General features: G+C 47.9%; 1 protein-coding gene across 1 annotated transcript in view; it reads right to left on the bottom strand.

Annotated features, from left to right (window-relative positions):
- Nucleotides 1-17,049, bottom strand: part of EXTL3 (exostosin like glycosyltransferase 3) — a 133,718-nt gene extending 116,669 nt beyond the window's left edge. Inside the window, exon 1 of the mRNA XM_039461104.2 lies at nucleotides 16,973-17,049. The gene's annotated coding sequence lies outside the window, so the exon portion shown is untranslated. The remainder of the gene's footprint in view (nucleotides 1-16,972) is intronic.
- Between the last annotated feature and the right edge of the window lie 6,014 nt (nucleotides 17,050-23,063).

Genomic DNA, 23,063 nt, shown 5'->3' with positions numbered 1-23,063 from the left:
TTACAAGCAACCAAGCAGAACACCACCACCAACAAAACCGTGAGTTTGGGTTCTGTCGCTTGGAACCAAAAGAACTCCAGGAAGATGGGTAGAGGGAGAGTAGGGGGCCCAGGGTAGAACTGCCAGGGAGGAAGGGATCAGGAAGATAAGACCAAGAACAAACAGCACGAGGAAAAGGAGGAAAGAAAGCGGGAGAGGACAGGGCCGGCAGAAGAGAACTTCTCAAAGAAACCTGAGTCAGGAAAGCCGGAGGCTTTGGGAAGATAAGTGAGATAACGACCAAGACATATACACGGGGCTTAGCAGCAGGGAAGTAGTTGTGACTTTGGGGAGGATGGTTTCAGTGGAGTCAGGGGAACAGAAGCCACTGGGAAGGTAGGGGGAGTCCAGGAGGAAGGAGGTCCCTGGATAAAAAGAATTGTAAGTCAAGAAGCTGAGCTATGAAAGGGAGGGTTGCTGGAGGAAGACGAATGTTGACAGAGGAGATGGGACAAGGTGCAAAGGCCAATGGGAAGGATGCAAGAGAGGAGACCATGAGTGACAGAGACCCTAGAGGAGGGAGGAGGGAGAAGGCCTAGAGCACAGGCCAATCCACAGACTGACTGATATTTTTTTTTTTTTTTTTTTTTTTTCTCTGAGACGGAGTTTCGCTCTTGTTGCCCAGGCTGGAGTGCAATGGCGCGATCTCGGCTCACCGCAACCTCCGCCCCCTGGGTTCAGGCAATTCTCCTGCCTCAGCCTTCTGAGTAGCTGGGATTACAGGCACGCGCCACCATGCCCAGCTAACTTTTGTATTTTTAGTAGAGACGGGGTCTCACCATGTTGACCGGGATGGTCTCGATCTCTTGACCTCGTGATCCGCCCGCCTCGGCCTCCCAAAGTGCTGGGATTACAGGCTTGAGCCACCGCGCCCGGCGATTTTTGTTTTTTAAAAAGACGTGCGGTGTTTCTATGTTGCCCAGGCTGGTCTCAAACTCCTGGGCTCCAGTGATCCTCCCACCTCAGCCCCCTGAGTAGCTGGGATTACAGACATAGGCCATTATCATGCTGAATCAATGAACGGATTTAAAGGTTGGCCCTAACCAAAGGAATGATACTTCTTCCGCTGGAATGAGCTAAAAAGAGAGAAATTTACTCAGACACACCTGCATGGCAGCGGGAACTGTCTGACGGTCTCTCCTGTCTCTATAAGGTAGTGGGCTGGCTCTTTGCTGGGAGCCATGGAAGCCTGGGAGGTTTCAGGGGAATGGGGCTGTTTGAGAATCTGCTGTGAAAAACAGGAGAGAGAGAAAGCTGGCTAGAAACTGACTAAGCTAGGAGACTCCATAGAAACCATTCCATTTTACCAGAACCTGGTGAGAAAGAATGGAATCTAGAAGTTTGATTACAATGAGATGACTGATTTATAACAGGTCTCTTTTACAAAGAAATGTTATTACTGGGGTATTTTTCAGTAATGACTTGAAAGAGGAACTTTGGGGTTGGCAGATATAACACTATGTTTCCTTTTTCTTTTTTCTGTGACAGAGTCTCGCTCGGCTACCCAGTCTGGAGTGTGGTGGCGGGATCTCAGCTCACTGCAGCCTCTACCTCCTGGTTTCAAGCAGGGATTACAGGCACGTGCCACTGTGTGGCTAATTTTTGTATTTTTAGTGGAGACAGGGTTTCACCATGTTGGCCAGGCTGGTCTCGAACTCCTGACCTCAGGTGATCCGCCCGCCTCAGCCTCCCAAAGTGCTGGAGTCATAGGCATGAGCCACCACGCACCAACCTGCTGTAACACTAAGTTTTCTGCAGAGTAGATGTCCAAGCTGATGGCGATCTGCCACCCCAGGAACTCAAAACAGGCCCAAAGTGGCCGAAAGGATTCCTACGCTAGAGAGAGAGCAGGAAAAAAAACAACTCAAAATGTGCTTATAAGTTAAAGGTCTTGAGAGCTCAGCAATCACTCGGTTGAGATCAAAGTTACAGACAACAGTTTTCTTAAGGGTAGATATTGCCCTCCGAGAGAGCAGATACCAAGAGGCTATTAGATAAGATCCTTCCAGCCCCATATCCTTCCTTGTCTTGTGACAAGATTCCGTTGGGAGTGATAAGAGCTCATGTGAGACATCTGTACTTGAAAGATCTTGTCTCCTGGCCAAGTTAGACACTTGCTTTTTTTTTGAGATAGAATCTCACTCTGTCGCCCAGGCTGAAGTGCAGTGGTGTGATCTCGGCTCACTGCAACCTCCCGCTCCCGAGTTCAGTTGATTCTCCTGTCTCAGCCTCCCAAGCAGCTGGGACTACAGGCACACACCACCACACCTGGCTAATTTTTTGTGTTTTAGTAGAGACAGGGTTTCACTGTGTTGACCAGGCTGGTCTTGAACTCCTGACCTCAGGTGATCCATCTGCCTCAGCCTCCCAATGTGCTGGGATTATAGGTGTGAGCCACCGCACTGGGTCAACATTTGTATTTTTCAAATTCTATCCTTGGCAGGGTGCAGCGTCTCATGCTTGCAATGCTAGCACTTTGAGAGACTAGCTGGGTGGATTGCTTGAGCTCAGGAGTTCAAAACCAGCCTGGCCAACATGGCAAAACCCCACCTATTAAAAAAAAAAAAGAAGAAGAAGAAAGAAAATTTTTTATTTATATTTTATCATCAACAAAGTTGTCCGATAATATTGTCTCAGCCCCTCTTGGAAATGTCTTCTCTGAATTACACCGTAGCCTTGTGCTATAAAGTATTACATGAATATTCTGTTTGGGGTGTGTGTGTGTGTGTGTGTGTGTGTGTGTGTGTTTAGAGTCAGGGATCTCATATATTGCCCAGGCTGGTCTTGAACTCCTGCCCTCAAGTGATCCTCCCATCTCAGCCTCCTGAATAGCTGTGACTATAGGTGCACATCACTGAAGCCAGATAATTTAAAATTTTTTTTGTTTTAAGAGATGGGTTGCTATATTGCCCAGACTGGTCTCCAACTCCTGGGCTCAGGTGATCCTCATGCCCCAGCCTCCCAAGTAGCTGGGACTACAGGTGCGTGCTACCATTCCTTGCCTAGTGTTTTCTGTCTTTCATAGTTAAGGCATTTTCTACTGAATTATTCAAAATCCTTCATAAAGGAAAAGGAAAAAGCCCAGGCAGGAACATTGCCACTCCATTGCTTGACTTTCCATTTATCAGCATCATCTTTTATTGAGGAATTTCTAGTTCTTGAGCTAGAAAGTTCTTTCCTCCTGGTCCTTCAGAGGACTCCGATCCTCCGTTTCAGCCTTCACATACTCTAGGTTACCACGGCCCGGAGCCCTGTTGGGTGCTAAGCTTATAACGCCATCTCTAGTAGGAAAGAATCCATAAACAGAGGACACTCCCCGTGCAGAGGGACCTGTGGTAGGATAAGAGGGAGATTGCAACAAAAAAGCAGATGTTGGCCCGGCGCTGTGGCTCACGCATGTAATCTCAACACTTTGGGAGGCCGAAGCAAGTGCATCACTTGAGGTCAGGAGTTCAAGACCAGCCTGGCCAACATGGCAAAACCCCATCTCTACTAAAAATACAGAAAATTAGCTGGGTGTGGTGGCACCTACCTGTAATCCCAGCTACTCCAGAGGCTGAGGCAGGAGAGTCACTAGAACCCAGGGTGTGGAGGTTGCAGTGAGCCAAGATTGCACCACTGTACTCCAGCCTGGGCAACAGAGACTCCATCTAAAAAAAAAAAAAAAGAAAAGAAAAAGTAAAAAGAACCAGGGAGGGCCTCCTGGAGGAGGAGGAGTGGCACTTCAGCAGAATCTTGAAGGCTAAAGAGTCTGCTAGGCTGGGAAGGTGTGTAGGGGTGGGAAACAGAAGGAATCTCAGAGAATAAAACAGCATGAGGAGTGCAACAGGCTGCCTCTGGGATGCTGTGAGCTGCAGGGCCTGAGCAGAGCCAGGGCAGAGGGAGTGATCAGCAGGGGAGTCCCGACAAGGAATTGACAGGGGCCAGGCAGACACCGCATGGCTAAAGAACAACAGAGAAGTCTGGACTCTCTCCTGGCCCAGAGGTGAATCAATCACATCTCCCGCTTCCTTCAGCTTAGATAAGATGAGAGTTTTAAAACAGAATTTCTTCTAAAACACAAAGAGAAAAGCAAACAAATACGAAAGCATATTAGCTGGGCATGGTGACGTGTGCCTGTGATCCCAGCTACTCAGGAGGCTGAGGCAGGAGAATTGCCTGAACCCAGGAGGCGGAGGCTGCGGTGACCCGAGATCGTGCCATTGCACTCCAGCCTGGGTAACAAAAGCGAAACTCCGTCTCAACAAAATAAAAATAAATAAAAAAAAATACGAAAGCATATAAACAAAAAGCTCAGAGATGCAGATTTCTCAGCCTGCTCCACTGAGTTCTGGCCCCAGATGGGCTTGGTCCCAGCCCTGTTTCTCTTCTTACCCTGGCCCATGTGGGCGCCGGGCCTGCCCAGCACCAGCCGTCGGTCCCAACAAGGAGGCAGATGGGATTTCCGCTCCTTCCGGATCCCATGACTGAAGAGTCAACTCTGGACTGACTCTTGCTTATACAGAGGTCGGCGGAGTTTCGGTTCTGTAGCTGCCCCTGGAGGTCTGGTTCTAAATCAGGGATCAGCGAACGCTTTCTGTCAAGGGCTACACAGTAAACATGCTCGGCTGGGGAGGCCATTCGTACCTCTGTCACAACCACTGCAGATTAGGCTTTAGATGGCATGTAACATCTTTAGACGGCATGTAAACAAAAGCGAATGAATGTATTCCAAAGAACCTTCATTTATAAACACTGAAATTCAAATTCATATCATTTTCATATGTCACAAAATATTATCCCCCCCTTTTTTTTTTGAGACAGGGTCTCCCTCTGTCACCCAGGCTGGAGTGTAGCAGGATAATCACAACTCACTGCAACCTCCACCTCCCGGGTTCAAGTGATTCTCGTGCTTCAGCCTGCCAAACAGCTGGGACTACAGGCGCACCACCACCCCCGGCAAATTTTTGTATTTTTTAGTAGAGGTGGGGTTCTACCATGCTGGCCAGGCTGGTCTCTAACTCCTGGCCTCAAGTGATCCACCCACCTCGGCCTCCCAAAGTGGGATTTCAGGAATGAGTCACCACACCTTGCCTGATTTATTTTTTAAATTTTTTACAGACAGGGTCTCACTCTGTTGCCCAGGCTGGAGTGCAGTGGCACAGTCATGGCTCACGGCAGCCTCACCCTTGCAGGCTTCAGTGATCCTCCCGCCTCAGCCTCCTGAGTCGCTGAGAATAAAGGCATGCACCAATATACCTGCCTAGTTTCTTAAATTTTTTGAGGAAATGGGTCTTCCTGTGTTACCCAGGCTGGTCTTGAAATCCTGGCCTCAAGTGATCCTCGTGCCTCAGCCTCCCAAAGCACTGGGATTACAAGTGTGAGCCACCACACTCAGCCTCTATTTTGATTTTTTTCCCAACCAGTTAAAACTTTTCACACCACTCTTAGCTCATGGAGCACAAAAACAAACAACAGGCCAGATTTCATATTTTTATTATTTATTAATTTGAAACAAATGATACTAATATATAGCATCTACTGAGCATCTTCTATTTTCCAGGTAGTATGCACCACAGAGAGTTGCTATTAAGAATAGATGAGGCCGGGCACGGTGGCTCAAGCCTGTAATCCCAGCACTTTGGGAGGCCGAGACGGGTAGATCACGAGGTCAAGAGATCGAGACCATCCTGGTCAACATGGTGAAACCCTGTCTCTACTAAAAATACAAAAATTAGCTGCGCATGGTGGCGCATGCCTGTATTCCCAGCTACTTGGAAGGCTGAGGCAGGAGAATTGCTTGAACCCAGGAGACAGAAGTTGCGGTGAGCTGAGATCGTGCCATTGCACTCCAGCCTAGGTAACAAGGGCGAAAGTCCATCTCAAAATAAATAAATAAATAAATAAATGTGGCTGGGCGTGGTGGCTCACACCTGTCATCACAGCACTTTGGGAGGCTGAGGCAGGCAGATCACCTGAGGTCAGGAGTTTGAGACCAGCCTGGCCAACATGATGAAACTCATCTCTATTAAATACAAAAATTAGCTGGGTGTAGTGGCATGCTTATAATCCCAGCTACTTGGAAGGCTGAGGCAGGAGAATCCCTTAAACCCAGGAAGCAGAGGTTACGACGAGCTGAGATCATGCCACTGCACTCCAGCCTGGGCAACACAGCATGACCTCATCTCAAAAAAAAACAAAAAGAATAAATGAGATAATGCAGGTAAGCATTTAGCAGACGACCTGCACTAAGGCCTCGATCATTGTCAGCAATCATTGTTATTATTACCATTATTATTGTTTATATACCTTATATTTAATTGGCAAAACAACTAAGAAATACATAACTATTTTTTTTCAAAACAGAATTTCACTCTTGTCGCCCAAGAGCGAAGAGTGCAATGGCATGAACTCGGCTCATGCTGGAGTGCAATGGCATGAACTCGGCTCACTGCAACCTCCGCCTCCTGGGTTCAAGCAATTCTCCTGCCTCTGTCTTTAAATAGCTGGGATTACAGGCATTGCATCACTCCCGGCTAATTTTTGTATTTTTAGCAGAGATGGGGTTTCACCATGTTGGCCAGGCTGGTCTCGAACACCTGACCTCAGGTGATCCACCGGCCTTGGTCTCCCAAAGTGCTGGGATTACAGGCGTGAGCCACCATGCCCGGCCCAAGATAATGCTTAATATCCTATTGAGGATCAGAAAATTAAGTACTTTGTGAAACCACATGGCTAACAACTAGCAGACCTAGGATCTGAACCTGATATACCTGACTTCAAAGTCCATGCCTTTTCCACAACATCATCCTACCTCCTGTTTAATTTATCTGAACCGTATTTCCTGGTTGGTTGCTAATCCCTGGTCTGCCCATCATCAGCAGGCATTATCATCCCCAGATCCTGCTATCTTGTGTCAGGATTAGCACAGGACTTATTCTATTCTTGTTTCAACACTTCAACGCCTGTTGGACCACTTAACTCTTATTCCATGCCAAGGGATCCTCTGCCCCGTAGTACAGAGAAAATAACTGAGCTCAGAACAATGAGAACTTTCCAATCCTCTCACTTCTCCAGGTTCTTCTGATGACTCATCACCAGGTAACTTCCTGAAAGTGACTCTCCCAGAATCCCAGCACGCCTGGATTCTAACAGTAAACCACTTTACACATCAGTGATAACTCCAGATAGCTTCCACCAGAGTGCCGTGGTCTAAAAACCATCAGAGCTGTTCATAAAATGTTACTGATGGTACGGTTCACAGCTTCAAAATTATATTCAAGGGAGCACACGTGATAAATCCTTCATTGATTTAGTTCCAGAAAAAACAAACACGTCCTCTCTAAAGTTGAATCTGTGTACTTTCTCTTCCTAGAATAAGAAAGTGATGTCACCCAACCTGTTTCCTTTTCTGTCGTGGCTTCTAAGAAATGTAAAGCCAAATTCTCTGCCAAGACGTCTCATCTCAGGTGTACTATGGGATTTATTTCTGCTTCACTGCTTTTATCACTTTTATGTTTAATAATTTTAAAAACAGCTAGCATCTACTGTGTGTCTCCTTTACACCTGGCACCATGCCACGCCTCACATGCCTGCCTTCCTTCGGCACACATTTTCTGATACCTTCTTTCCCATGTGCATTTTCAGTAAAATTCTTTGACATCTCACCTACTTGTCTATCTACGTATCTGTCTTCCCTCGCCCCAGTTATAAGCTTCTCAAGGGCAGGCACCATGTCTTACCCATCCTTCTTTCCTGCCCTAACACAGTATTGCCACTAACATGGCATTCAGTCAAAGTGCTGAATGAAAACATTAATGGATTTCTAATTCTCCCAACTCTGTAAAGTTGTTGTTATCTGCATTTTACAGACGAGGAAATGCAACATTCTGGTAGGTTAGGTAATTTTTCCAAGGTCCCAGAGTTTAGTAAGAGGTTTCAAAGCTGGTAGTTGTTTTATTAAACTACCCTAGTGCCTTATTTTTTTAAGTTATGTTTTATCTTGTATTCTACAACTCAAGTCTCCTGAAAGCAGGCAGGTATAAATGGGGGTTAATGTGTTAGTGCTGCTAATAAAGATACACCTGAGACTGGGTAATTTATCAAGAAAAAGAGGTTTAATGGACTCATAGTTCCACATGGCTGGGGAGCTCTTATAATCATGGCAGAAGGCAAAGGAGGAGCAAAGGCACATCCCACATGGTGGCTAGCAAGAGTGTGCGTGCAGGGGAACGGCCCTTTATAAAACCATCAGGTCTCGTGAGACTTATTCACTATCATAAGAACAGCACGGGAAAAATCTGCCCCCATGTATCAATTACCTTCCACCAGGTCCCTCCCATGACATGTGGAGATTATGGGAGCTACAACTCAAGATGAGATTTGGATGGGGACATAGCCAAACGACATCAATTAAAAAAGAAACAGAGGCTCTATCCACCTTTATGCACTGTTGTGAAGAGTCAACCTTGCTTTATCCTTTGAGGCTACAAGACTGGGACATCATTTTAGGAAAACTGTGGTTCTTCCACAATGTACTCTTTTCCACATCTCTCTCTCTTTGCATCTCTGCTTATCTCTGAATCTCTCTCTTTTTAGTCTGTCTTTTGGATTTTCTGCTGCATGTATCACTCTGAACCTCCATGCAGGCACTAAGACCTCCAGGAAATACCCATACCTGGTCTCTGCCAGAGTGAGTTACACAAACAGGATTCCAGTCCCGCATCTTCAAGTCCCTAGACACACGTCCGAATTGGAATCCCATAACTCTGGTGGCTTTCTTGACGGAACTGAAACTTTCTCTGGCATTTGGCACCCCCCACCTTCATTCATATTTCCTCCCTCTATTCCTGAGTGACCCCATCCAGGAGTCAATGAAGGCTTATATAACAGGAGTTTATGGCCAAGGGCGACTGGCAGAACATCCAGAATAACGATGGCAGACGGTTGTTGGTTGTTGCTAGATAGAAAAACTGGAGATTGGAGAGGATATTTGACATATCATTGGCCCTCAAACATTTGATAATGAATGAACTAACTCTAACATCACCACTTTCCCACCATGAGACCTAGACTGCCCGCAACCAAACACCAAATTCTGAGCACACAAATCTCTTCAGCCATGGTGGCTCTATGAATGTGCTGTAGCAAGGCTGATGGAGATGGAAAACCCCGTTTGTTTTCTGCTTGGAAAGCAAGCCAGCTTTGTCGGTCAGCCGAGAGATTCCTTCTCAGTACCAGGCACTGCTTGTCCCTCAGGAGGAATGGGAGGGTGGAGGCGGGGGAGGGTGGACAGGTTTTGGTTTCACACTCTCCCTTTGCTTGAAGTTGCTCAGTTACCCTAGGCAGTCACGGGATGGCTCAGGCCTCACTGTTCTCATTTACAAAAAGAGGAAGTTGAACTAAATGCCATCTCTGCCACCTTCCAGCTTCTCGTTCTGATTTGTGATTTGGCCTCCAGGAATCCAGCCAGCATTCTTTTCCTGGGCTGGGTTCTAGGCGATGCTCATTTTAATCTTCCCAATTGCATATTCCTGTCTTCTTTATCACACATCTGTCGGCTGGGCACGAAGGCTCGGGCCCATAATCCCAGCACTTTGGGAGGCCGAGGCAAACGGATCACTTGAGGTCAGGAGTTAGAGATCAGCCTGGCCAACGCTGAAAACTCATCTCTACAAAAAATACAAAACATGGCAGGGCATGACAGTGTGCACCTGTAATCCCAGCTACTTGGGAGGCTGAGGCAGGAGCGTCGCTTGAACCTGGGAGGCGGAGGTTGCAGCGGGCAGAGATTGTGCCACTGCACTCCAGCCTGAGCAACAGGGTGAGACTCTGCCTCAAAAAAACAAACAAAAAACAAATTTGTCACAAGCTCCCAGACCTTGGGAATCTGATAACGTGATGTTCCATGGGACTTTATGTGTGTGGTAAAATAGACTGAACATAAAATTGACCATTTGCACCATTTTTTACTTAAGAGATGAGGTCCTCCTCTGCTCCCCAGGCTGGCACAGCACGCAATGATAGCTCACTGCAGCCTCAACCTCAGCTCGAGTGCTCCTCCTGCCTCAGCCTCCTGAGTCACTGGGATTACAGGTGTGAGCCACCATGCCCAGCTATCTTAAACATTTTTTTCTTTTTCTTTTTTTTTTTTTTTGCAATGGAGTCTTACTCTGTCTCCCAGCCTGGAGTGTAGTGGTGAGATCTTGGCTCACTACAACCTCTGCCTCTCGGGTTCAAGCGATCCTCCTGCCTGAGCCTCCTGAGAAGCTGGGATTACAGGCTCATGCCACCACACCCGGATTATTTTGTGTTTTAGTAGAGACAGGGTTTCAACATGTTGGCCAGACTGGTCTTGAACTCCTGATCTCAGGCAATCCATCTGTCTTGCCCCCGCAAAGTGCTGGGATTATAGGTGTTAGTCACCGCACCAGGCCTATCTTAACCATTTTTTTTCTTTTCTTGAGACAGAGTCTCACACTCTTGCCTGGCGTGATCTTGGCTCACTGCAACCTCCACACCCTGGATCCTCTGATTCTCCTGCCTCAGCCTCCTGAGTCACTGGGATTACAGGCAATCAACACCACACCCAGCTAATTTTTTGTATTTTAAGTGGAGACAGCATTTCACTGTGTTGGCCAGACTGGTCTCGAACTCCTGACTTCATGAACCGCCCACCTCAGCCTCCCAAAGTGCTGGGATTACAGGCGTGAGCCACCGCGCCTTGCCTATCTGAACCATTTTGGAGTGTAAGAGTCTACAACATTAGGCCCATTCACATTGTTGTGTAACCATTACCGTCATCTTTCTCCAGAAATTTTGCATCTCCCCAGGCGGAAATGCTGCACCCCATTAAACACTAACTCCCCACTCCTCCTCCAGCTTCTAGCAACCCCTATATTTCTGTCTCTATGAACTCGACTGCCTTAGGGACCTCATACAAATAGAATCATATAGTATCTGTCCTTTTGTGACTGGCTTATTTCACTTAGCGTGATGTCCTTTAAGCTCATCCATATTGTAGCACGTGTTGGAACTTCCTTTTCAAGACTGAATAATATTCCATTGTTTGTACTGACACGTTTTGTTTACCCATTCATTTGGTAATGTCCCTGGACACTGAGGCTGCAGCCCCCTTTTGGCTATCGTAAAGAACATTGCTAGGTATGTGGATTTACAAATAGCTGCTCAAATCCCTGCTTTCAGTTCTTTTGGGTTTAAATCCAGAAGCGGCATTGCTGATCACATGATAATTCTATGTGTCATTTTTTCCAGAACTTCTATACTATCTTCCTTTTTCAAGGAGACTTTTCTTTTTATATTTTTATTTTTTGGAGACAGAGTCTTACTGTATCACCGAGGCTGGAATGCAGTGATGCAATCACAGTTCACTGCAGCCTCAACCTCCTCAGCTCAAGTGATCCTCCCATCTCAGCACTCCCAGTAGCTGGGACACCACCATGTCAGGCTAATTTTTACATTTTTTTGTAGAAACAGGTTTGCCACGTTGCCGGGTCTCAAATGATCCGCCTGCCTCAGCCTCCCAAAGTGCTGGGATTAGTAAGTCAGCCACCGCAACTCATCTCAAGGGGACTTTGAAATGCATAAACAGCATTGCTTGCGAAGGCAGGACTGCAGTCTCATTCCCATGCTGACAGGTGAGGTATGGGATTCCCTGGAAGGGCTGTCCTGCCTCAGTCTTCAGAGGCAAGGACCCACCTGCTGATCAGAATGAGTCCTGTAAGAAAGCCTGCACCTGGGGCTGATTCTGCCTCTGCCTTTAGTACACACTTCTGGGAAGTGGGCTAATAATACTCAATTCATAGAGTTTTAATTTTTTTATTTTTGAGATGGAGTCTTGCTCTGTTGCCAGGCTGGAGTGCAGTGGCGCAATCTCGGCTCACTGCAACCTCCGCCTCCTGGGTTCAAGTGATTCTTCCGCCTCAGCCTCCCCAGTAGCTGGGACTAGAGATGCGTGCCACTATGCCCTGCTAATTTTTTGTATTTTAGTAGAGACGGGGCTTCACCATATTGGCCAGGATGGTCTTGATCTCTTGACCTCGTGATTCACCCGCCTCGGCCTCCCAAAGTGCTGGGATTACAGGTGTGAGCCACAGTGCCTTGGCTTGTTCATAGGGTTTTTATAGCAATCAGGGATGATGGACACAAAGTATCTAAGTAAACAGTTACGGGATGAACCTATCAATCTACCATTCAAAGAGCAGAGGGTGGTTATAAAAACCAAATGAAATCATGTCTAAGCAAGCTGAGACTGTCTAAGAATAGGTGGCCATTTGGTCACACATTCCACCAGTGCTGCACCCTCATTTCTTTCTTTCTTAATCGTTGCTGCAGCCTCTTAACCGGGCGTCCCCAAACTTTTTACACAAGGGGCCAGTTCACTGTCCCTCAGACCATTGGAGGGCCGCCACATACTGTGCTCCTCTCACTGACCACCAATGAAAGAGGTGCCCCTTCCTGAAGTGCAGCGGGGGGCTGGATAAATGGCCTCAGGGGGCCGCATGCAGCCTGCGGGCCGTTGTCTGGGGACGCCTGCAGTCTTAACAGTCTTTCCTACCCTCCTAAGCCTAAGGCTCTTCACCCAAGCCTGACTGAGCTGCTTAAAGCAGATCTGATCCTGTTATTCTCCCAACAAATTTCCAGTGCCTCCCCCCACCTTTACAAGATCTTTTATGATGTGACCCCTTCCTCTTCCTTTAGTCTTATTCTGTAACTTTCTGGGCCTCATATTTTGCTACTTTATCTCCACCATTTTAAAAAATGTGTTAATTTAAATTTTTTTAAGACAGGGTCTCACTCTGTCGCCCAGATTGTAGTGCAATGGTGCAATCTCAGGTCACTATAACCTCCACCTCCTGGGCTCAAGCCATCCTCACACCTCAGCCTCCCAAGCAGCTGAGACAACAGGTGTGCACCATCACACCTGGCTATCTTTTTTTTTTTTTTTTTAAATAGAGATGTGGTCTCACGATATTGCCCAAGGTGGTCTCAAACTCCTAGGCTCAAGCAATCCTCCCACCTTGGCCTCCCTAAGTGCTGAGATTACAGGCATGAGCCACCGCGCCTGGCCTTTACCTCCATCATTCTGTTCATGTTTGTCCCCTCTACCTGGAGTACTTTCCTCCCACTTCTGGCTAAAACTTCGACTTTAATACTAATTTCAGGCATTGACTTTTTCAGAGGTCCAATAGCACTATGATAGACATCTATCATCCTACCACGTGCATACTAGAATTACCTCTGGGCTGATTTCGCCAACTACATCAGCTTCTTAAAGTCAGGTGTTCAACTACTTATCAGATTCCTAATCCGAGAACTGTGCTAGATTGTTTATTGAGCAAATACATGAATAGGAATAGAGTGGTGTTTTTATTAGAAAACTGGATAGTTCATGTATGAGTAACTCTCTCCTTCAGAATAACTGTTTCTATAGCCTCATATTACATGATTATTAAAAAATTAGTATCATTACATAACCCTTTTTTTTTTTTTTTTTGAGACAAAGTCTTGCTCTTTCACCCAGGCTGGAGTGCAGTGGCCAAACTCGGCTCACTGCAGCCTCCACCTCCTGGGTTCAAGTGATTCTCCTGCCTCAGCCTCCTGAGTAGCTGGGACTACAGGCGCATGCCACCACGCCCAGCTAATTTTTGCATCTTTAATAGAGACGGGGTTTCACCATGTTGGCCAGGATGGTCTCAATCTCCTGACCTCATAATCCTTGGTCTCCCAAAGTGCTAGGATTATAGGCGTGAGCCACCACACCCAAAGAACTTTTTTTTTTTTTAATTGGCACCACAAAGGTGGAAGCCGCAGAGGAAATGCTCCCAGTTCCTGTCATTCTTCTCTACTCCTTTTTCCCTTCAAAATAAATCATGTGTTTTAACACCGAGCTACTCATGTCTTTATGGTTCTTCTGAGAGATGCTTCAGTTACATCACTGTCTAAGAAATATGCTGGGCCCCTACTTCTGGAATCCTGATGACACAGCCTCCATTAATGGATACGATGTGCAGTGTTTTCACTAGGAGTGAGCTAAAGCTATGAGTCCAGTCTTGCACTTAGTAGGTAAATAATCCGCAGAAAAAATGAGTAAGTGATGAGTCAGTCACCTGTTTGTGTTAACTCCTCTAAGTGCCAGTCTGTAACTACAGTTCAGTTTTTTTTTGTTTTTGTTTTTGTGTTTTGGGTTTTTTTTGATACGGAGTTTCGCTGTTGTTACCCAGGCTGGAGTGCAATGGCGCGATCTCGGCTCACAGCAACCTCCACCTCCTGGGTTCAGGCAATTCTCCTGTCTCAGCCTTCTGAGTAGCTGGGATTACAGGCATGCGCCACCATGCCCAGCTAATTTTTTGTATTTTTAGTAGAGACGGGGTTTCACCTTGTTGACCAGGATGGTCTCGATCTCTTGACCTCGTGATCCACCCGCCTCGGCCTCCCAAAGTGCTGGGATTACAGGCTTGAGCCACCGCGCCCCGCACAGTTCAGTTTTGAAAGTTTACCTCTTTTAGAAGCAAGAACTATGCCAGCTGTGCCTTTTTGGAAGCATTACGGAAATTGGAAGGTTGTAAAAAACAGTGGGTCAAGTGTTTTTTAAATTAACCTAAAGTGTGTGGATTTACAGCTGATGTTGGAGACATTCCAGCTGCTTATGTTTTTAGTGAGCCCACGAATTAGTATTTAAATTTCTTGATCTGAGTGTGTCTTTCCATAGGAATCACTTGAGGCTACAGCTTACTGATGTTTGCAGACCACAGTGCAAAGTTATTGTGTGAATTTAACATGTGTTTAAACTCTTCCTTTTAAGCTTCAAATGGTGAGTTCGAGTTCTTACGTGTCGGTGACTATTAATGACTAGACTTTGGTTTTGTTTTGGGTTTACTGTCACTCCAAGAAGTCAAAATGGTAATCACTAACATACTAATTTTTTCTTGTTTTTAATCTTTTAAGGATTTTTAAAAATTAAAGTCTTTTAAATCTAACAAGCTAATTTTTTTTCTCGTTTTCAATCTTTTAAAGATTGATTGCTTTTTACTCACAAATACACAATGATTTTTATATTTTGAGACAGGGTATCTATCACCCAGGCTGGAGTGCAGTGGGGTGTTCTCTGTTCCCTGCAACCTCTGCCTCTCAGGCTCAAGTGATCTTCCCACCTCAGCCTTCTGAGTATCTGGGACCACAGGCACTCGCTACCACACCCTGTTAATTTTTTTTACTTTTTTATAGACATGAGGTTTCACCATGTTGCCCAAGATGGTATTGAACTCTTGAGCTCAAGTGAGTCTCCCACCTCGGCCTCCTGAAGTTCTAGGATTACAGGTGTGAGCCACCACGCCCAGCCTCGCAATGTTTTTAAATGAATATTAATGTGAGACGGGAACTAGTTTATGTATTAGGCAACTCATAATTTCACATTTTGAAAAAGAACTGATAATTCCAGAGGAAAGTACTCAGATTTCGTTAAGGACCAGTAGGAATTTAGCTTAACAAAATATTCAGGATCTCAACAACTCTGACACTTACCTCCCTTCCCCGGGGATAGGTAAGGTGAGAACAATTTGAAAGAATTTTCTGCCAGGCATAGTGGCTCATGCCCGTAATCCAAGCACTTTGGAGGCCAAGGTAGGCGGATCGCCTGAGGTCGGGAGTTCAAGACCAGCCTAGCCAAAATGGGGAAACCCCGTCTTTAAAAAAAAAAAATTTTTTTTTCTTCAGTTCTGGGGATAGGGAGAATTTTCTTATTTTTTATTATCTAAAGTCAACAAGTACGAACATCCAACAAAAAAGGAATCTGAGTTCAATGCTAGCATTTTAGACTTGGAATGAACAATAAATAAAATTTCAATTGTTCAACCTTCTCAGAGGCAGAAATGTTTTAAAACCAAGCTTACCTGATTTTCCATCTGCAGTCTTTTACGATCAGCAAATTTGTTGAGGATCCTGTTTACCTAATGACTATCTTTCAGTTCTCCTAATTATAACCTTTATTACTAAACGCTTAAAGGAGTTCACAAGTAAAATCAACCAATTTGTATTTATGGGAATGAAAATATAGGGTGAGGGTTTTAAACAAAAACATACCTTTAAAAACATGAATTATGTTACGTGGGGGATAAGGATCAAAAGACACACGTGCTTTGCCAAGCCTTGAAAAGTAGGCAAAGATAGGGTCACCTTACACTGTCAGCCTAGAGCCTTCGGGGCGGGACATTCTTACCAAGCGATGAGACTGAACGGATGGAGCCCCGCAGGGTGACCCAGAAACAGGCTGAGGACAGACACCAACAAGCTTCAGCATTCCGAGCGTTCCCTATTCCCGGGCTTCCAATTTGCCAAACTTAACTTGTAGGATCCCAAATTAAAGTCAGCTGTGCCGAGAGGCTCGCGGGTACGGCTTTGGGGGCCGCATTCAGTGGTGTCCTCTGGGGTAGGCGTGTTTGGGGCTGCAGGGACGGGAGGGCACCCACGGCACGGGCTCTCCCACGGGACAGCGCCTCCTGACAGCGCGCGAGGCGGGCGCGTGGCAGACGCCGCCACCCCGTACCCGAGGCAGCAGGGGTCGGGTCCCCCGCCCACAGTGTGACACGGACCCCTACGACAGCCACTCTCTCCCGGTACTCACGCATTCCCGCCTCTGCAGAAACCCAGCCCAGCCCAGCCCGGAGTTCACGTCCACCCTCGAGGCACGGGGCACGGAGCGCGAGCTTGCAATCGCCTGCCCCAGACGCCCAGAGCAGGGCGCCCCACGCCCGGCCCGCGGGCAGGACCTCGGAGCCAGACAAAGAGTTTTAAAATCGATCCCCGGGGCAAAGCCCGGGCTTCTGCCACAAGTGCGAAACCGTCTCTAAATTTTAGCAGCTCGCCGCTTCTCCCATTGGCACGATGAAGAAAAGACTTCCCACCCCCGAAAAGGACGATCCCGAAGAGCCCCTACCTCGCTGCAGCGCCAGGTCCCGCGGTCTCCGGCGGCGGCCGCTGCGGCGGGCGACAGCCCAAGCGGCCCAGACCCGCCCTCGCCACGGCCCCGCCCCTTGAGGCCCCGGCTCCTCCCTCTCCACGGCCCCGCCCCTTAAGGCCCCGCCCCTCCCTCTCCACGGCCCCGCTTTTTAATGTCCCGCCCCCTGCTCATGGGCAGCCCCGCCCCCTCCGGTTCCCGGTCCCACCCACTACCCCCTGGGCTGCTCCCGGTCCCGCCCCCGGAAGCCCCGCCCACCGCCGCCGCGGCGTCTCTTGGCCCCGCCTCCGAGTGCCCCGCCCAGCGCCCCCTCGGCGGCTCCCGGCCCCGCCCCCTAACGTCCCGCCCACCGCCTCCGCGGCGGCTCCCGCCCGTTTCCTCGGAGGCCACGCCCCCTCCGCTCCCGGCCCCGCCTCCTCGCGGCCTCGGCGGGATTCACAACCGTCGTGCAGGCCCCAGAGCCGGGTGCATTGTGGGATGCCGCAGCCAACTCCGAGCCTGCGCCGCCCCCTGGCGGGCACCGCTGCAACAACACCCGCACCCTGCTGCACACCGCAGGCGGCGAGGGCGCAGGTGGCTGGGGGTCCCGGTAAAGCAGGAAACTGAGCTGGATGCTTAGAGTGCGGGGCCACCTCGCGCTTAGTGTCGTGAGAAAACGCGAAAGCAGCGTTCAGACTAGAGCAGGTTTTCCAAACTAGGGAAAATCATTACAAAGGATCAAACGAAATGACGTCAAGGGGAGGGAGAAACCTGCACGCGTCGGTTTTATTTCTGGGGAAACCACAGATCGGCTCAGTCTAGAGAAGAACGGGATTCCATGTGACAGGGGCTAGAACTGGAATCCAGGACGCTTCCCGTACATGCCCCGAGGAAATGGTTTAAATGGAGTTAAAAAGTAAATTACACAGAGATGTAGCGAAAAATGAGACTATAACAAATGACTAGTAAGACGCTATTTAAATAAGAATATGAAATCTCACTACGTGGAAATATTTCTATCAAGCCATGTGAAGTGACAAACACAAGACAGCACGTGGCCAGTGATTCCAACTGTGGCAAATCTGCGCGTCCACAAACAAGCAGCAGTTGCCGAGCGGTTTAGAGTTTAATGTGTCTTGAGGTTCTTTATTTGTGTTAGATTCGTTTTTAACCTTTGAGTGGTTGGAACTAATCATAATTGTGGATGGATTGCAATCTTTCAGTTTTCCCTCAATGTAAGTCATAATTTTAAGGCCGGATGCAGTGGCTCACGCCTGTAATCCCAGCACTTTCGGAGGCCAAGGCAGGCAGAACACAAGGTTAGGAGTTTGAGACTAGAATGACCAACATGGTGAAACCCCATCTCTACTAAAAATGCAAAAATTAACGGGGCATGGTGGCGCGTGCCTGTATTCCCAGCTACTCGGGAGCCTGAGGCAGGAGAATTGCTTGAACCTGGGAGGCGGAGGTTGCAGTGAGCCAAGATCGAGCCATTGCACTCCAGCCTGGGCAACAGCGTGAGACCCTGTCTCAAAAATAATAATAATAGTAATAATAATTTTAAGAAGTGATCTAGAAAGAAAACATTCTGAGGCGTTAGGGAACCATGACGATTTTGCTCGTCTGCAAATCCAGGTGGGGCACGAATGGAAAAGTACATTTGGGGGAGGAGCGTGTTGGAAGCGCTGCTGTGAGAAAGTGCCATAAGCTGTTAGGCTAAATCAGCAGACGTGTGCTGTGTCGCAGTCCGGGGGGCTGCAAGTCTGTATTCAAGGTGTGGGCAGAGTTGGTTCCAGTTCTGAGGACTGTGAGGGAAGACGGTTCCAGGTGTCTCTCCCGCGTTGTAGATGGCCAACTTCATGTACACGTGGCATTCTCCCTGCATCCAAATTTCCCCCTTTTATAAGAACACTAGTCCTATGAGATTTGGGACCCGCCTCCTCCAGTATGCCCTCATCTGCAATGACCCGATTCCCAAATGAGGCCACATTCTGAGGTCCCCGGGCTTAGGACTTCAGCCTGTCAGTGGGGAGGGATGGGGACAATTCAACACACACGAGGGAGAAGGAGCTGGAGATTCAGCGTCATCTGTGGAAAATCGCACACCCTGAATGACAAAAGCAATCATAATAATCATGTACGCGATCTTAAATGTATCAAAAAGCTAACAACGGGTGCCGTGGCTCACATCTGAAATCCCAGCGCTTTGGGAGGCTAAGAGGCGAGGATCGCTTGAGCTCAGGAGTCAGAGACCAGCCTGGGCAAGATAGCCAGACCCAGTCTCTACAAAAGTAAGAAGCTATACAGGGATGAGGGTGCCCACCGTCGGCCCGGCTACTCAGTAGGCTGAGGCAGGAGGATCACTTGAGCCCGGGAGGTCAAGGCTGCAGTGAGCTATGACACATCACTGCACTCCAGGCTGGGCGATAGAGTGAGACCCCATCTCTTAAAAAAAAAAAAAAAAAAAAAGGCTAAACAGTTAAATACAGTGAAACCAAATTGATGACAACGTTTTTGTTTCTGTTTAACACCTTTCTGGCCTTTCCAGTTTAACTCCAAGAGCTCATGAGCTACGACAGCCTACACGGCATATCAAATGTGTCTGGACTGCAGTCCAAATGCCTGCCACGGGTGTCGGGGCAGCAGCTTTTGCATTTGAACCTCAGGAACCTGAGAAGACATGGGTTGGCAGTCATGGGAAACAGCATCCCCACTGTTTTTTTTTGGTTTTTTTTGTTTTTTTTTTCTTGAGATGGAGTCTTGCTCTGTCACCAGACCAGACTGCAGAGGCGAGATCTCAGCTCACTACAACCTCTGCCTCCTGGGTTCAAGCAATTCTCGTGCCTCAGCCTCCAAGTAGCTGGGATTACAGGCACACACCACCCCACTCCGCTATTTTTTTGTATTTTTCGTAGAGATGAGGTTTCACCATGTTGGCCAGATGATGATCCCCTGACTTCGTGATCCGCCCGCCTCAGCCTCCCAAAGTGCTGGGATTACAGGCGTGAGCCACCGAGCCTGGCCAACACCCTCGTTCTTAAACTGCACACACAATCCTTCCTGCTGAAGAGTTCAAAGCTCTACTTCAAGAATTCCACAGGAGCCTGCAGAATGTCTTTGTGAACTGAGCCACCTGTATCAGTTAGCCCCACCACATGGGTGGGATGAGAAGCGTTACAATGTCAGGGAGCACTGGCCCTGCCTCCTGACGTGGTGGGGATCTAGTGGATCTCAGAGAAATAAAGCCCTGCCTGGAACTGTGGGATCGGCGTTTTTCTTGCAGGAGTCTGTCTACAAGAACCAGAAGGCCTGTTGGTGGTGCACGGATGCCGATGACAGCTGGCTCTCCAGAAATAAAAGCTCTGTTGTGCGGTGCCTGCAGATGCCTGTGTTGTAATACCGCTGCCCTCGCTAATTTCAAGCTACTAACATGAGGTCATTGAACATGGAGCTGGGGCCCAGGTAACTGAGTTAACAGAATTTTCGGACTGGAAGAAAACACCCTTCTTTTGCTACTCCCCAACAGACCTTGCCAGGGAGGTAGACATTTAGGTTAGAGCGTCCAGGGCTCACACAGATGATTTTTATCACTAATTTCTTTTTTTCGAGACAGAGTTTCACTCTTGTTGCCCAGGCTGGAGTACAATGGCGTGATCTTGGCTCACCACAACCTCTGCCTCCCGGATTCAAGCGATTCTCCTGCCTCAGCCTCCTGAGTAGCTGGGATTACACGCATGCACCACCATGCCTGGCTAGTTTTGTGTTTTTAGCAGAGACGGGGTTTCTTCATGTTGGTCAGGCTGGTCTCGAACTCCCAACCTAAGGTACTCTGCCCTCCTTGGCCTCCCAAAGTGCTGGGATTACAGCACTAAGCTAATTTCGACGTGGGCTTCCTCCCCAGTTTAAGGACTTGGTATCCAGGGAAGTCCCAAGGATGACATGTGGGCTCCTGTTAGAGCGGGTAAAGCTCGTGATAAAGCAGGTAACAGAACTGAGACACAGCTGGGTTCCCTGTGTCTTACGCTGGCTCTTAGGGGCACTTGGGGCTTTGGGGGAATGGGAGTCAGGCTAGAGCCTATTCTCCTGTGCCTGGCCTGACCCTGCCGGCTTCTCTCACTGCTTTCAGCCCTGTTCTCAGGCCATAAATCCCCGACACTTGCTGGAGTGATTTTGCCCACAGTCAAACCTGGTCAGCTGTATGCTCCTTCCTGCCTAGAAACCTTGCTGTGCTGGGTTCAACCTCTTTCCTGCTGGACGTGAGGCTTCTCCTGATCTGACCTCCACTTACCTGCCCAACTTTGTTCACCACTAGCCCCTGGTGACTTCACTGCACCCAGGTTACCATTTCCCAACGAGCTTCATTTGCTTCTAAATCTAGGCTTTTGCGTTTTTCCCTCAATCTATTCCCATGCCAGGAATCTCGAGTCACATCTATAGTTTTACTGTTATTATAATATACCTTTTCTTTTAGTACAGACAGGGTGTCACCATATTGGTCAGGCTGGTCTTGAACTCCTGAATCCAAACGATCCACCCACCTCGGCCTCCCAAGGTAGCTGGGATTACAGGTGTGAGCCACCAGCCAGCCTCACTGTCTTTTTTATTATGGTAAAATATTCAAGATAAGGTAAAGTTTGCCGTTTTAATCATTTTTAAATATAAGTTTCAATAGCGTTAACTATGTTCACTGTAACCTCCACCCTTTCATGGAGGTCCACTGCACTGGCCACACATTCATGGTAAAAAGTCACCCTGCGGCTTTTATATGGATTAAGCAGATAGCAATAACTTTTACCTAGGGAAATTATTGGTTAAGCATACTGGGAAAGTTGACTGACCTTGCTAGAGTTTTGTTTTGGGTATTGCTGTTTTTTTTGAGATGGAGTCTTGCTCTGTCACCCAGGCTCCAAGGCTGGAGTGCAATGGCAAAATCTCTGCTCACTGCAACCTCCGCCTCCCAGGTTCAAGCAATTCTCCTGCCTCAGCGTCCCCAGTACCTGGGACTACAGGTGTGTGCCACCATGCCCAGCTAATTTTTGTATTTTTCGTAGAGACAGGGTTTCGCCATATTGGCCAGGCTTGTTTCAAACTCCTGACCTCAGGTGATCTGCCTCAGACTCCCAAAGTGCTGGGATCACAGGCGTGAGCCACCGTGCCCAGCCCCACCCTGCTAGAGTTTTAAGACATGTTAGAAATGCACAACGACCAAAAAGTGATGATAGGAGCTTTCAACATCCGAAGGACATTTGCACTGAAGATAGGTTTTGAACAAACATCACGCCACTCAGCTGGAGCGGCTCTTCCTGTCTGCTGTCAGAATGCTGTTCCGGATCCAGGTGGGCACATGTCAGTAAGAAAAAGCCTTTGTCCTTTGTGTTGCCAAGGCCTAAAGGAAGTGACGGTCCTCTTTTAGGGAGCCCCGATGATGAGGTCTAGCTGGGGTGGGTGACAGCGGCCGGCTTTGCAGGGAACAGCGAACAGACTGTGACCCCTTTGACATTCCCCAGCAGACTCGGTCTTCAAAGCACAAGGATTTAGAAAATGAGAACTATTTTTCAGAGCTAAGGAAAGAAAGGCGCTGTGGGCAAAGGGAGCAAAGTAGCTGTGACAGAATCCTTTCCGCTTCCAAGAGGCTTTCACCTCGGGCTCGCAGCAACAAATCCCTGCATTCCAGGTGCCCCAGCTGCTGGGTCATCACCCCTCTTGCAGGGAAAGCGTGGAAATCATGCTCTGGCTGAAGCATGTTAGTTACAGTAAGAGTCAAAGTCACTTAGAAAACTGAAACATACACATACTCAAATGCATTCAGAATCCAGAATATTACAGCTAGATGAGACCATAATAGTCAACGTGGTTTTTTTTTTTAGAAGCAGGGTCTCAATCTGTCACCAAGGCTGGAAGTGCAGTGGCACGACCACAGCTCACTATAGCCTCTACCTCCTGAGCTCAAGTGATCCTCCCACCTCAGCCTAACAAGTGGCTGGGACTACAGGCAGCCATACCACACTAATTTTGTTTATTTTTTGTAGGGACAAGGTCTCACTATATTGCTCAGGCTGATCTTCAACTCCTGGGCTTATCCAATTATCCT

This window comes from Saimiri boliviensis, chromosome 13 (genome assembly GCF_048565385.1).
Source record: "Saimiri boliviensis isolate mSaiBol1 chromosome 13, mSaiBol1.pri, whole genome shotgun sequence".
NCBI classification, from domain to species: Eukaryota; Metazoa; Chordata; class Mammalia; order Primates; family Cebidae; genus Saimiri; species Saimiri boliviensis.
Note: the sequence above shows the minus strand (reverse complement) of the source record. Positions and strands in the feature narration are given on the sequence as shown.